This window comes from Lepidochelys kempii, chromosome 17 (assembly GCF_965140285.1).
Source record: "Lepidochelys kempii isolate rLepKem1 chromosome 17, rLepKem1.hap1, whole genome shotgun sequence".
Lineage (NCBI taxonomy): Eukaryota > Metazoa > Chordata > Testudines > Cheloniidae > Lepidochelys > Lepidochelys kempii.
Window position 1 is genome coordinate 11,246,331 of NC_136396.1, and position 12,574 is coordinate 11,258,904.

The 12,574-nt window shown below is 39.2% G+C and overlaps 1 protein-coding gene across 1 annotated transcript in view; it reads left to right on the forward strand.

The window, feature by feature from the left end:
• The first annotated feature begins 365 nt into the window (after nucleotides 1-365).
• WSCD1 (WSC domain containing 1) overlaps nucleotides 366-12,574 on the forward strand; it is a 57,288-nt gene continuing 45,079 nt past the window's right edge. Inside the window, exon 1 of the mRNA XM_073315249.2 lies at nucleotides 366-625. The gene's annotated coding sequence lies outside the window, so the exon portion shown is untranslated. The remainder of the gene's footprint in view (nucleotides 626-12,574) is intronic.

Consider the following 12,574-nt stretch of genomic DNA (forward strand, 5'->3'; position numbering starts at 1 on the left):
TGAACGAAGTCTATAGATTTCTATAAAACAAATGTGAAGGAGGGGAACTTTTACAGCTCACTTGAAAAGGGAAAGCAAAGCACACAGATCATGGCTGCTTATTTTGACACAGTAAAACATACTGTGCGTGTCATTACTTCCCTTCAATTTTACGTGCACAAGAGCATGGGTTATTTCTCCCTGTTCTGCCCTCCCCAACCCCCCACACCAAATACAACACTCTAAAAACAAACATCTCTGGTATTTTCAAATCCTAGCTCCTGAACACTGGTCTGAGTCACTAGGACCCTGGAGATCTCCCAGCTTGGCAGCAGCAAAGGCTGGTGAACAGTGAGCATGTGCAGACAGGATATGATCTCTTGCTGCTTGGTTAGTTACTGATATAAACAGCTGGAGGTATTGAAGTGCAGAGCTTAGATACAGGCAGAGCACTGAGGGGGTACTCAGGAGGATTACAGCTCTGTGTACTGAAATCTGGGAGGCAGAAGAAGGATTAGTGGGGAAGGGCAAAGAGAGAAGGATTTATCAGGTTTTCAGATATGCATTACAGCTTTTTCTAATATTTCACTGGATTGTCTAAGACTCTGCCTCACAATAATAGGAGTTCCTTGACCATAAAAGAAAGGTGAGTTTTTCTTCTTCTTTTTCTTATATAGTTGAATTATCTTCTTCTGGAAGCCATTCATATGCTGGCCATCACACAAATAATAACCAGACAACTTTTTGCAGACATTGGGGCATTAACATACCTTACAGACCCAAATGGCTGTTTGATTTATTACATTTATCCATGCCATCTCAAGCATGCAGGGCTTGGCTGCATTGTTTGTGAAGATTGCAGTTTGCTGCTGAGATGCCCTTCCCAGAGCAGCTAGGAAATATTATACTTAAAAAGTAGGAATGGATCGTATGTGTGTGTGTTTTATAGCATGGCAAGGCAAATTAGGAAGCATTGTTTCTTTAAGCAGTTTCAGAAGCCCCACTATACCGTATAAATAGAATCTAATAATTTTTGGTATGCGACTCTTACGACACTTTGGCTGTTTAGGGTATTGTCAGTTCAATGTATTTTATTGCACACAGAAACTGCTCTCATGTTTAGCTTCTGTGGGATGTGCAAATCCATTCATCGTGCATTTTCTCCAACAGTCTCTTGGAAAACTTCTGCTTGTAGCAACACAACCATATTGTTTTTCAGAAATTGCACATCATTTGCTGTGTCTTATTTTGAGTTTCTACATCAAAGAGAGGTACGTTACACTAATGTGATTTACCTTGTACTAAAAGACTTTCCAGCCTCCAGATGACTTTTTGTAGATGTCTCTTTCCGTTGTTGTTTTTGAAGGTATGTGACAGGTTTCATGCACTCTATGTGTCTTTATGGTACACAATACTCTGTATACACAGCGCATCATGTATATGCATGTCTGCGTTTATTCCACAGTGGTGTGGGTTCATTCTCCCTAATAATCAAGTTATTGGATCACTGACCTATAAAAGGTGTTGAGTGTTGTTTTTCATAAACCCTACATATCACTCCAGCACATTGAATGTTACAAACCTGTCATTTTAACACTTGCCAAGTCACTACTCTATCTCAAGCTCAACGATCTTTAACTTATTGTTACCTTTGGTGTGATCTCTCGCCATGCCTTCCTACAGGGCAGGGCGATGGTCTGTAAATGATCCTCTTGACTGACATTTACTTATGATAACAAATTATCCTTGTATAAATGCACTACCCAATTAGAGAGCTGTTATGATCGGATTTGCACAAGTTAAATGCTGACTTCACAACTCAATTGGGTTGTAGCTCTGTTGCTATTTGGTAACATCACCATTTACTTTTAAGTAAATGAATTTAGTACCAATTGTAACACTGCTTATGTTGTATACTATATACTAACACCTCCATACAGCATGTAGTGTGTAAACACATATATTTTAACATTGACATGACAGTTTAGGGATTTTGTACATTTTTGCTGCCTGATATCTCTGCATAAATTTTTTCTGCTTTGCTTAGATCAGCGTTCAGAATTATTTAAAAACTTTAACATGATACCTGTGTTAAGATAAACTTGGTGGGCAGATTAAATTATACAGCCTCTTCACTTCAAAAATAATAGGGGGAAAAAAGTAAACTCAGTTAGGCATTCTTCGCCAGCTGCAGCATTTGCCCTTGGCTGTGTGGAGAAATTGTGTTGCTCCCATCCCACTTCCAGTTTGCTGACTGACTTTATATTGTGTTTAAAGTATAATAATTCATTTGAGATCCATTACTCACAAGACTTGCGTCTGCATCTGTCACCCTTTAAAGTATCAATGTGGCAGCGTTACTCAGGGATTAAACTTTACTAATGAGTTGGGTAGGAGGGCCCTTTTACAAAAGGGGAAAGAAATAATTACAGTTAAACAAAGAAGATGAAGTGAACCCCACACTGATGTGTTGCACCTGCATCTTCCATTGATTTCAACTAGACTTATGGGTGCTTAGCACCTCAATGTCAAAGTGTGAGGGCCAGATCCTTATCTGAGATAAACTGGCATAGATCAGTGGATCTATGCCATTTTACATCAGCTGAGGATCTGGCTCTCTACATTTACATCAAAGCCTCTCTGAAAAAAAAAATCAACTTTAAAAAAAAACAAATGATTTCCCGCTCAAAAGCTTGCAATGGGAATTCATTGAGAGTTTCTTATTATCATTAGTTTCTTACAGGTAATACTCATAGGATACACTAATTTCTATGGAAAGGGGATGTTAGAGTTAAAAATATCATATTTTTAAAAATATTTAAAGCAACATTTTGTTTTTGTCTAACTCATGCAACCAGAGGTGGGTTTGGAAAAAATGCAACCTTAATTTGATCTTAAATATAATTGTTTAAAATACATCATTACTAAAGTAAAAATAAATGAAAATATTTAGTAACTGTCAACTCTATACAGTGTTTGACAGAGTGTGGTCCCAGGAGGCTGTAGGAATAGTCAACTGCTACCAATTCACAGTTGTTAGCCAAATATTTTTAAATTGAGATCATTGCTTGAGCCACAAGTAAATATGATTTTGCTTTTCTGCTATGCAAAAGGGAGGACATGGCTGAGAAAACCAATGAACAATGCAACCAGACTAACATAGAAGCGGCTGAGGTGCATTGGTAGGGCTGTGTGTGATAGCTTTCATGGCACTTGTTTGCAATATACCAGGCTCAAACCAAGGCTATTATTCTGTCTCATGAGCACTGTGTTCACTGAGGTTAACTAAAGTGCATTTCTGGGAATGTTAATGAGTCTAAGAGCTACAGTCTTAATACAGGCAAAAGTCCCTTTGACTTTAGGTGTGAACAGGAACTGTAGGATTTAGCCCTATGTAGCTATACTGGTTTTTACCAGCTAAGGATCTAGCCCTATGTTAGCTGATGAAGAGAAGTCCATTTGTCCCTGTATCACAATCCTTCCTTTGTGTTTATTTAGGTTTATGGGATATCCAGCTTTCTGAGCTTCTGAGGCATGATTGCTCCATGAATTGTAAACCTATAGCTCCCATTGATTTCAGAGGGAGTTGTACCCAAATTTGACCGACCGGATAGTTAAAGCCCTGAATTTTAATTCTGAAGCGGAGGCATTTTATATTCCTCCCTGTATCTCCCCTCCCTCCCTCCATCTGAACAAGTAAAAGCCTCTCTGAGACTTGACTTTGTTATTTTCTCAGTGTATAAACTTTGACTTGTGCCTAGAACTGAGCCAACCACAGAGCTTATCATGAATGAGCTAAACCACAATCTTGCTCCCATTGAAGTGAATTGAAAAATTTTCACGATCTTCAGTGGTGTAGCACCAGATCCTTACTGGGCATCATCACTTTGCCTGAGGTCAGACCTCCAGGGTCCTTAACCTTTGTCATAAGTGTGCCCTGCTGCCAGGTATACTGCAGGCTTGACCAAAATGCTTCAGCAAGAATTCTAATTCTGCTTTAAGAATAACCTAGAGTGCCTCCTCCCATCGATCTAAACCAAAAGGCACTCTGAAAGCCAATCTACTGGATTCTAGATGAGTCATATCTGAACGTAATATTGTAACTGCCGGAAAAGTCAATTATCAGCTTATCTCCCACAGACCTGTCTCTTAGGTTGTTTCAAGTAAATGAGCTATTTCGATAACTCTTCTTAGAAAAGCTTTGTTTTTGTTAAATAAAAAAAGAAGAAGAGAGGAAAGCGTGCTGGAGAAGCCACCTGTTTTTCTTGCATTTGCATCAACCACCAGAGAACATTGTGCAACAGCTGGGACAGCCATGCGAGTGCCTTCTTCAGAGGCCTGATCAAAAGTCCATCAAAGTCAATGGGAGCCAGTGGACTTTGCATCAGGCTCTGTAGCAGCAAGATTTTTCTTGTAAGCTCTCTTTATGATGTTGTGATTTTCCACTTTAACATGAAATCCATCACCAACAGTATATTTCTGATCCTAGGCAAAAACGATAAGATTTGTCTGGTGGGAGAACATGGAATATTCTCATTGCCCCAAATTGGGAGGGTGGAGTGGTTGGAAACATCACCTTTGTGCGTCCTTCATTTGATTTCTGACAACTCAAACAAAAACCCCCACCCATATTGGAAACTATGGGGCAAGCTTGGTATTCACTTTTGCAGTAGTGGTGATGACAGATGTTCTGCAGAGTAGTTCAATCATTTAGAGCTTTACACTCGACACAAGCCACAAATTAAAGCTTAACTTCAGGCATGAGGCTGGATCAACTTTGTGACTTTTCCCTTTCTCACTAGTTTGTTTTCAGCCTTCTGTGCTCTGATTGAGCCTACATTTCATTATATTAATCCTTACACTCCCCCCCCAACCATAAAGCCTCAAGAAAATGACCATCTATATCCAAAAGACAGGCTGCAAGCCAAAATCTATTTTTGTTAGGTCTTGAAATCATTTCCAAGCTGACTACATTTGTCTTCAAAGAGAGCTGACAAAGGAGAGGAGAAATGTGGGAGACAGACAGGGTTTTTTTTCTAAAAATAATGTTGCTCAGGCATCCCATTTCATTTAGTTTAGGATACAAAATAGAACCTCACCTTCATGCCAAGAACTCTGCATTTGTAAAATCCTGCTGTTCTGTAACTACATTGTGGTATTGACCCAACTCTGAGGTGCGCAACATAACTTAGTAACAGCCCTGAAAAGGGAACAAAATTCACCTGTCAGTCAACGATGCCTCTTCTTCAGGTTGTCATCTCTGAAGCCTGAAAAAAGTGAGTAGTATTCCCCAAAGGTTTCTGTGGTTACCCCTTGGCTGGGAGGATAGAATCTCCAGTGTCTTTTTTTTTTTAATGGTACTAATGCATGCCTCGTGATTTTTTTGTTTTGTGGTCAATCGGAAAAGTGACTAGTGCCTGTCAACTGCTGTCATTTTAGGAGCATATTATCAGGCTGCTTTTCCTTGTATCCAATTCTTTATGGCATGAAAGAAAATCAGAACTGTAAATGCCTCAGGTCTGATTTTTAGCACTGTCAAGGCACAATGGGATGCTAAGCGCTGAATGTTTTAGAGACGGTGGGGATTAAATGTGCTCTCACATTTCTTGACACTATGTGTAACTTAGTGTTGTGGAGACACTAACTACAAGCAAATTTTCAAAGCTATTCAGGAGAAGCAGAACATATAAATCCTTCAAAAAAAAACCAAACACACCTCACTGTGCACATGTTAATGATGTGTGGGTGTTAAAAATATCTGTTACTCATGTCATTGCTATTAAACATTTATAGAGCACTACAGGACACTTTACAAGACAGAGGCCTACCACTACCATCAGGAGGGAATTAGATTAATAGGGCCAGATCCTCATTACAGTGAACGGATCTACATTGATTTACACCCATTAAAATTCTGGTCTATAGGTTGTAACTGCGCCAAGGCAGAGACAGTCTCACTCACGCATCTCTGCAAGTCACACCAACTCTAGTATGTTATACTTTTTGGCATGACAGCCCCAGAAGCAAATCTTGCCCCCTTGTGCCATGGCTATGGGGGACTTAGAATTACACCGAGGGGAACTACATGGAAGGGTACAGGATTTCCGGTGACTGGGCTGGGGACCACGCCTCTAGACTGCTACAGAGCCAAGTAGAATGATGAGATGAGGTGGTCTGCAGGAGCTGGAGGTCTGGGTGATCCACTTGTCGCAAAGTAGAGGTGTAACACCAGCTGCCAGGGTTAATGTAACCTTTGGGTTGCAACAACCACCACTGTACTGCTGATGCCAGTGCTTTGTGGATTGTAAGGTCTTTGGGTCAGGGTTTTTTTATTACAGGCATGTATAGCACCTAGTAATATGGGGCATTTATGCATTATTGTAAAATAATTAATGAACGTGTTCGGGGGTGGATTCTTTCCCAACCATCCCCACAAGCCCTCTTGTGCCACCCCAGACTAGAGTTGAGTGGGAGGATTTGACCGCTAACAAATTAACATATCTGGTATGATTTTGAGCCATCTCCTTCTTGAGTGGCTATTTTCAGGCCTGGTGGAAAGAAACGTGACTTTAGCTAGTTTAGGAACCAAATTTGAACCATATCTATTTTGAGGTTCTGAATGTTCAGATATTTTCTCACTTCTGGTATCTTGCTAGGAAATGTAGTGTTGTAAGGTTCTCATGGTAATTCCACTGTGGCCAGAAGCAAGAAGAAAAACTAATTGTTCTTGTGAAAATTCTACACAAAATTCTGCAGACATAAGCAGTTAGAATAGGCTACAGATGCCATAAGTGTTCAGACATTTCAGCACTTATCTGATCTGAATCTGGCCTATGAATATTTGGAGGTTCACCCATTGCTAATACAGTAAGAAAGGCTGTGCTTTTTTATATATTAGGAACAGAGGAATTTTCACACTTGATCAGACCTAAGGTTCCTTTGTCCAAAAATACGTCTGACACTGGCCAAAATAAGACACCTCAGAGAAATACAAGATACCGTATACTGGAAGATCATGGAATTATGGAAGACGATCCATAGAGGGAATTTCTTCCTAAATCAGGTCCGAAACCAAGCATTAACGCACAGGAATTATGGGAGTTTATATCCCTTCATATATCTTGACTAATGTCATGGTGGATGTCTCATTTGCCACAAAAATGTTTATTCCTTTTTTCAATCCTACTAATCCTGCCTTCAATGATATCTTGTGGCAATGAGTTTCACAGGTTAGTTATCGTTTGTGTACACTGGCATTTACTCTTCTAGATTACATTGTACTTCATTGTCATTGAGTGCCCCTTTGTTTTTGTATTATGAGAAATAAGAGCACCCAATTTACCTTCTCCATGCCATTCATTGTTTTATGCCTTTATTATGTTTTCTTTCTACCCTGAACAATCCCAGTCCTGTTATTTCTCTCTTCATTAGGAAGCATCTCCATCTCTTCAATCATTTTCATTGCCCATCTCAACCTCCCTTCTGTTTCTACTGTAAGTTTTTTGAGATGGTGTGATTAGAACAGATCCTGATATTGCAGGTGTGGGTGTAGTCCAAGTACATAATCACATATTTTCAACATTATCCTCTATCCGATTAATTATACACTCTAACAGTCTGATTTCCTTTTCTGACTGCCATGGGACTTGTAGCATTCCTAAACAGGAATCCCAAATCTGTTCAACCAATCTGTGTTGTCAATTAATCTGGGGCTAATAGACATCTAAAAAGATAAGTCCCCTGTCATATGAAAACAGGGGTAAAAGACTCTTCTGCTACTAAGGAATGCCTTTTTCATATTGATTCCAGTAGTTTAAAGTGAACATTTATATACACAAGACAAATTTCCGATTAGCAGATCTCACCATGTCTTTCTTATTCCTTATTTTTTTAATATAATTGTCAAAAGTGATGTTTTTCTAGACTTACTCGGGAAATACTGAAATACACAGTTCACGGAAAAATTAAATGGCATTTTTATATGTCAGTGGCAATGCTTGCTAGTGGCACTCTGCTGCTTTCCCACTAACAGAAACACTTACTTTTTGTGAGCTGTACATTTGCAGTATTGCTCCAGTGGAGTATTTTTGCAATTTGCCTACAATGTACTTTTCTGACAGCTCTATTAAGGGACACTGGATTTGGGGCTAATTTACACACATCACACTGCCTGTGCTAAAATTCACTTCTGACATTTGAAACTTTTTAAACAAATGGACAGGGTTCGTTCTTTATTTGGACCTATGAATAGGGGAAAGGAAGCTAAAACAGAGAGTCTGCGAGTCTCCCATTTTTTATTAATCCAGCCCGATTCAGGAAGATAGGATTTAATGTTAAATTATTTTGCATGGAATAAGGATTTATTATTGTACCTCTTTTCACCCCTCTGCTCCTCTTCTGTGAAAAACAGAGGAGCATAGCATTCATACTGTTGTGCATGTCAACTGATGGCTGGACACAGCAGTGCTGTCAACCCCAAACTTTCAAAAATTGTGTCATTCCTCCAAAACATATAATGAGATTAGCTTTAAAATCATGAGAGTGATGCATTTGGGGTCCATTTGATTCATCTTCTGGTTTCTAAGCCTTTAGATCATACTTGCATCACGTTTCCAAGATTTTCTCTACAGCTGTGAGGGCTAGAAATTGCCTTTTTTTTTTTTTTTAAATGAAAGCTGAGATTCTCCTGTAATCACCAGACTTGAGCTGAGGCTTTCTGGAAAATATAATACATTGACAGGCTCACGATGGAATCGACAGAGTTGGAGTTGTACACGAGAGTGGATGTAATCAATATAGCTGAGCTCCCCGTCAGCGCTCACCCCTCCCATTTATCTCTAGTCCACGCACCAAATCTGGTCTGTAGGTTAAATGTTTGTGAAACTCTTGGGAAATCCATCTGCAGTAAATAAATAACAACAATAAAAAGCTTCCCTCTTAGTCAACTCAGTGGGAGCTGTGCTGAGCGTCTTTTAGATTGAAGTTGTTCTTCTGCATATGTTAGATGTCTTGTGCGTTCTTTGCATGCTCAATAAACAGGTGGCAAACATAAGGCTAATTCATGGCTTTCCATACTGGTGGGTGGAAAGAGAGGGTGCTGGTAGTCCCTTTCCAACAGTGCCCTGACACAAGAGGCAATCATAATGTGGCTCTTTGTGCTCCGAGTGGAAGAGCAAGGCCTGCTAGCACTACCAGCGGCACTGCATAGCCCAAAGGGGTTGAGTCTGGCCAGACCCTTCTCCCCAGACACCTGATGGGCATCACTAAGGAGCAAACATGACACCTTTTCGAGGCAGGTGTAGCAGGTATCGCTGTTGAGTGAACCACCCTCGGTGCTCCTAGATACATTGGACTTGGATCCTCTCCCACTGTTTTACACAGCTTACCTAAATATGGAGTGACTCCATTGAAGTATGTGGAAATAGAGCAGTGTAAAATGATTTTAAGTGAGAGCAGAACAAGGCGCATTATACAGTGTTTGGGCACAATGCCTCCATCCATTTGCACTCAGCTTCTACAGCTGCTTCTAGCCACCGCCATTTTCCAGTGGATCTCAGAGCCATGATGTAGCTCATAGGGTGTTGCATTATTTCAATGCCACCATTACACCATTGCAGGGGGGGAAGGCTGGGGAAAAAAAAAAGAGGCGTACGCTGCCAGAAGGAGACTTTTCTGTGATTAGCTGACACAAAGAAATGCAGGTGTTTACAGTTCCCCTGCTAAGGGTAGAGATAAGACACTGGTAGCACTATCCTGTTAAATATGACTTCCCCTCAACTTATTACCAGTAATACCCTAACCTTTCGGAGTCATTGGTATTTAGCACTAATCTCTGCAAGTTCTGTCCCCCTTGACATCCATATAATGGATAAAGCCTCTGAGGTTGGAAATAGGTGTTTTTTTCCCTCTGCCCCATAAACAAAAGTGTGAATATCCATGTGTAGGTAGATAGGGCATTGAATGGGGAACTGGGAGACCTGGATTCTGCTCCAGGTTCTGCCACTGCCCTGTGGCCTTGGCAAATCATATCAGCCCAGATCCACAAAAGGTATGTAAGCCCCTAATTATCTCTTGAGACCTGGACCAGCCCGCTTTGTGCCTCAGTTTCCCCATCTGTAAAATTGGTCCCTTGTAAAGCACTTTGAAATCTTTGAATGAAAAGTGGTAGAGAACTACCACCTATTGTAAACTAAGTATTGTGCTTGTCAGAGATGTGTGTTTTATTTCTTTTCCACCCAGCAATGCATTTTATTCATGTTCCTTGAACATTTTCCAGGACCTTGGTTTGAACCATTTTTCCTAATGATTACTGGAACTTTTTTCAAATATCAAAGAAAACCTTTAATTAAAAAAATGGGCAAAAGTATTGTGAATATATGAAAAAAATCTATATATTCATGTCTCAGTTGCTAAGAAAAAATATCATAAAAACATTTGACTATATATGATTGCAATAATCATTGCCTTAATAAAGAAATCATAGTATTGAATGCTATAGCATGTTAATAATTGCAGTTATAAAAATCTACATTATGAATAGGCTTGGAAGGATTAGATTTATTGGTAAATGTTGGTAAATGTCAATTTTGCTGCATACACACACGGAGATGAAAAATATTTCCATCAATAATAATAAAAATTTATAGATGGGCAAAATAAAAAAAAGTGGGTTGAGATCTTAGAGTTTAATTTAAGGATATGTACTTGGTATAATTTGACATGTGATGTTGACACTTTGTATTTTAATAGTTATAAAGCTTTAACTTTTTGAATCTCAACATCTATTAAAAAATTATCTGACCCCCCCAATTGTCTCACCCCTCACAATTTCCTGCAACTGTGAACATTTAAATCAATGAAAATAGGAAAAAATGCTTACAAAACAATTTTGCACAACTGTGAAAATTTAAATTAACAAAAATTCTTAAAGAAACATTGATATTATCTATCAAAATTATTAAAAATATTAATTCTGACAAGCCTTTTTATGAATAGACTCAGACTTTTGTGAATCTGGGCTGATGTGATTTGCCAAGGCAGAAGGAACCATCATGATTATCTAATCGGGCCTCCTACACACACCACCTACTCCTGTAATGGGCCCATAACCTCTGTCTGAGTTACTGAAGTCCTCAAATCTTGATTTAAAGACTTCAGGTTTTCAGAGAATCCATCATTTTCTCTAGTTCAAACCAGGCAATGACCAAGACCCCATCCTGCAGAGAAAGGTGAAAAAGCCCCCAGGGTCTCTGCCAATCTGACCCAAAGGAAAATTCCATCCCAAGCCGAAATATGGTGATCAGTTAAACACTGTGTGTGTGGGCAAGTCCCACCAGCCAGACACCAGAGAAAAAATTCTCTGTAATAACTCAATGCCTTCTCCATCTAGTGTCCCATCTCCAGCTGTTGGAGATATTTGCTAATAGCTGTCACAGGTGGGCCCCCCATTCCCTTGGGAAAGCTGGTCCAGAATATCACTCCTCTCCCGGTCAGAAACATTTGTCTAATTTCAGCATAATTATAAGAGTAATAATCTGCACTATGTAATTATTATAAATAATCTTCTATTAATCTCAGTATTTACATAATCCCATTGTCATTTGAGCACTCAAAGATTTTGATCAAAGATGTTAAATAACTTAATATTAAGGGTCAAATCTTCAGCTGGTCTCAATCAGCATTACTGAATGGAGCCATGCTGATTTGCACCAGTTGAGGATCTGGCCTTAAATAGTTTATCAAATATGATGTGTCTTTTGGAACACATTGAATCTCTCAAAAGTTTGTCAGCTGAATTATGGATGTGAGCTGCAAAGTTCCACAGTTATTATTGGTGAGAAAATGAGAACTGCTTGTGAAGTTTGACGTTTGAAGAAAATGGAATGGCAGATATGAACACAGCAAAATCTTACCCCATGTCTCAGATGCTACTCAGCCCTGTGGGATTAAGAATTGGATACTTTGGTTTTAAATTAAGAGCTCTCTAAATCAGGTCATCAAAAACCCAGTCAACCAAATCTGCAAAGTTGGAATGTATTGACCTTTTTTCCTAAACCCAATCTGCTATTTAGGAAAAATAGACTAAAAGGGGATTGGACAAAAATAATAGATGGTCAGATGAACTGTAATATCATTTTGAATGAGAAAGGTTTACCTTTCATTGATTGGTGGTTAATAAGCAAAGAGATTACACAACTAAGCAAAAAGAGAATGAAGGAGAAATTTTACATGATCATATATGTTTTAGCAAGAGGCATATAGAAGCATCCTCAGATATTTAATCAGGAACTGCAAAGTGTGGAGGAATGCTATGAAAAGAATGGCAGATGAGTGGACAGCAAGTTTCCTTGTCCTGATGCTGGTTTGGAGGGTTTCTGAATGCAAGTTAAACAAGAGCCATAATATTTTCTTTTCTGGAACAAACTGCATCTTTTCTCAGTGCTTTCATGGTTCCACAGAAGAGCAATTAACCAGGAACTCAGGCAACATATGGCAAGATGCCCATTTTTATTTGTTTCAGAAGGTTAAAGGTTACCTAGAGCATAAAAGAGCTTTTTCTTGCTTGGACAATCCCGTCACTGTGTAGATCAGCATA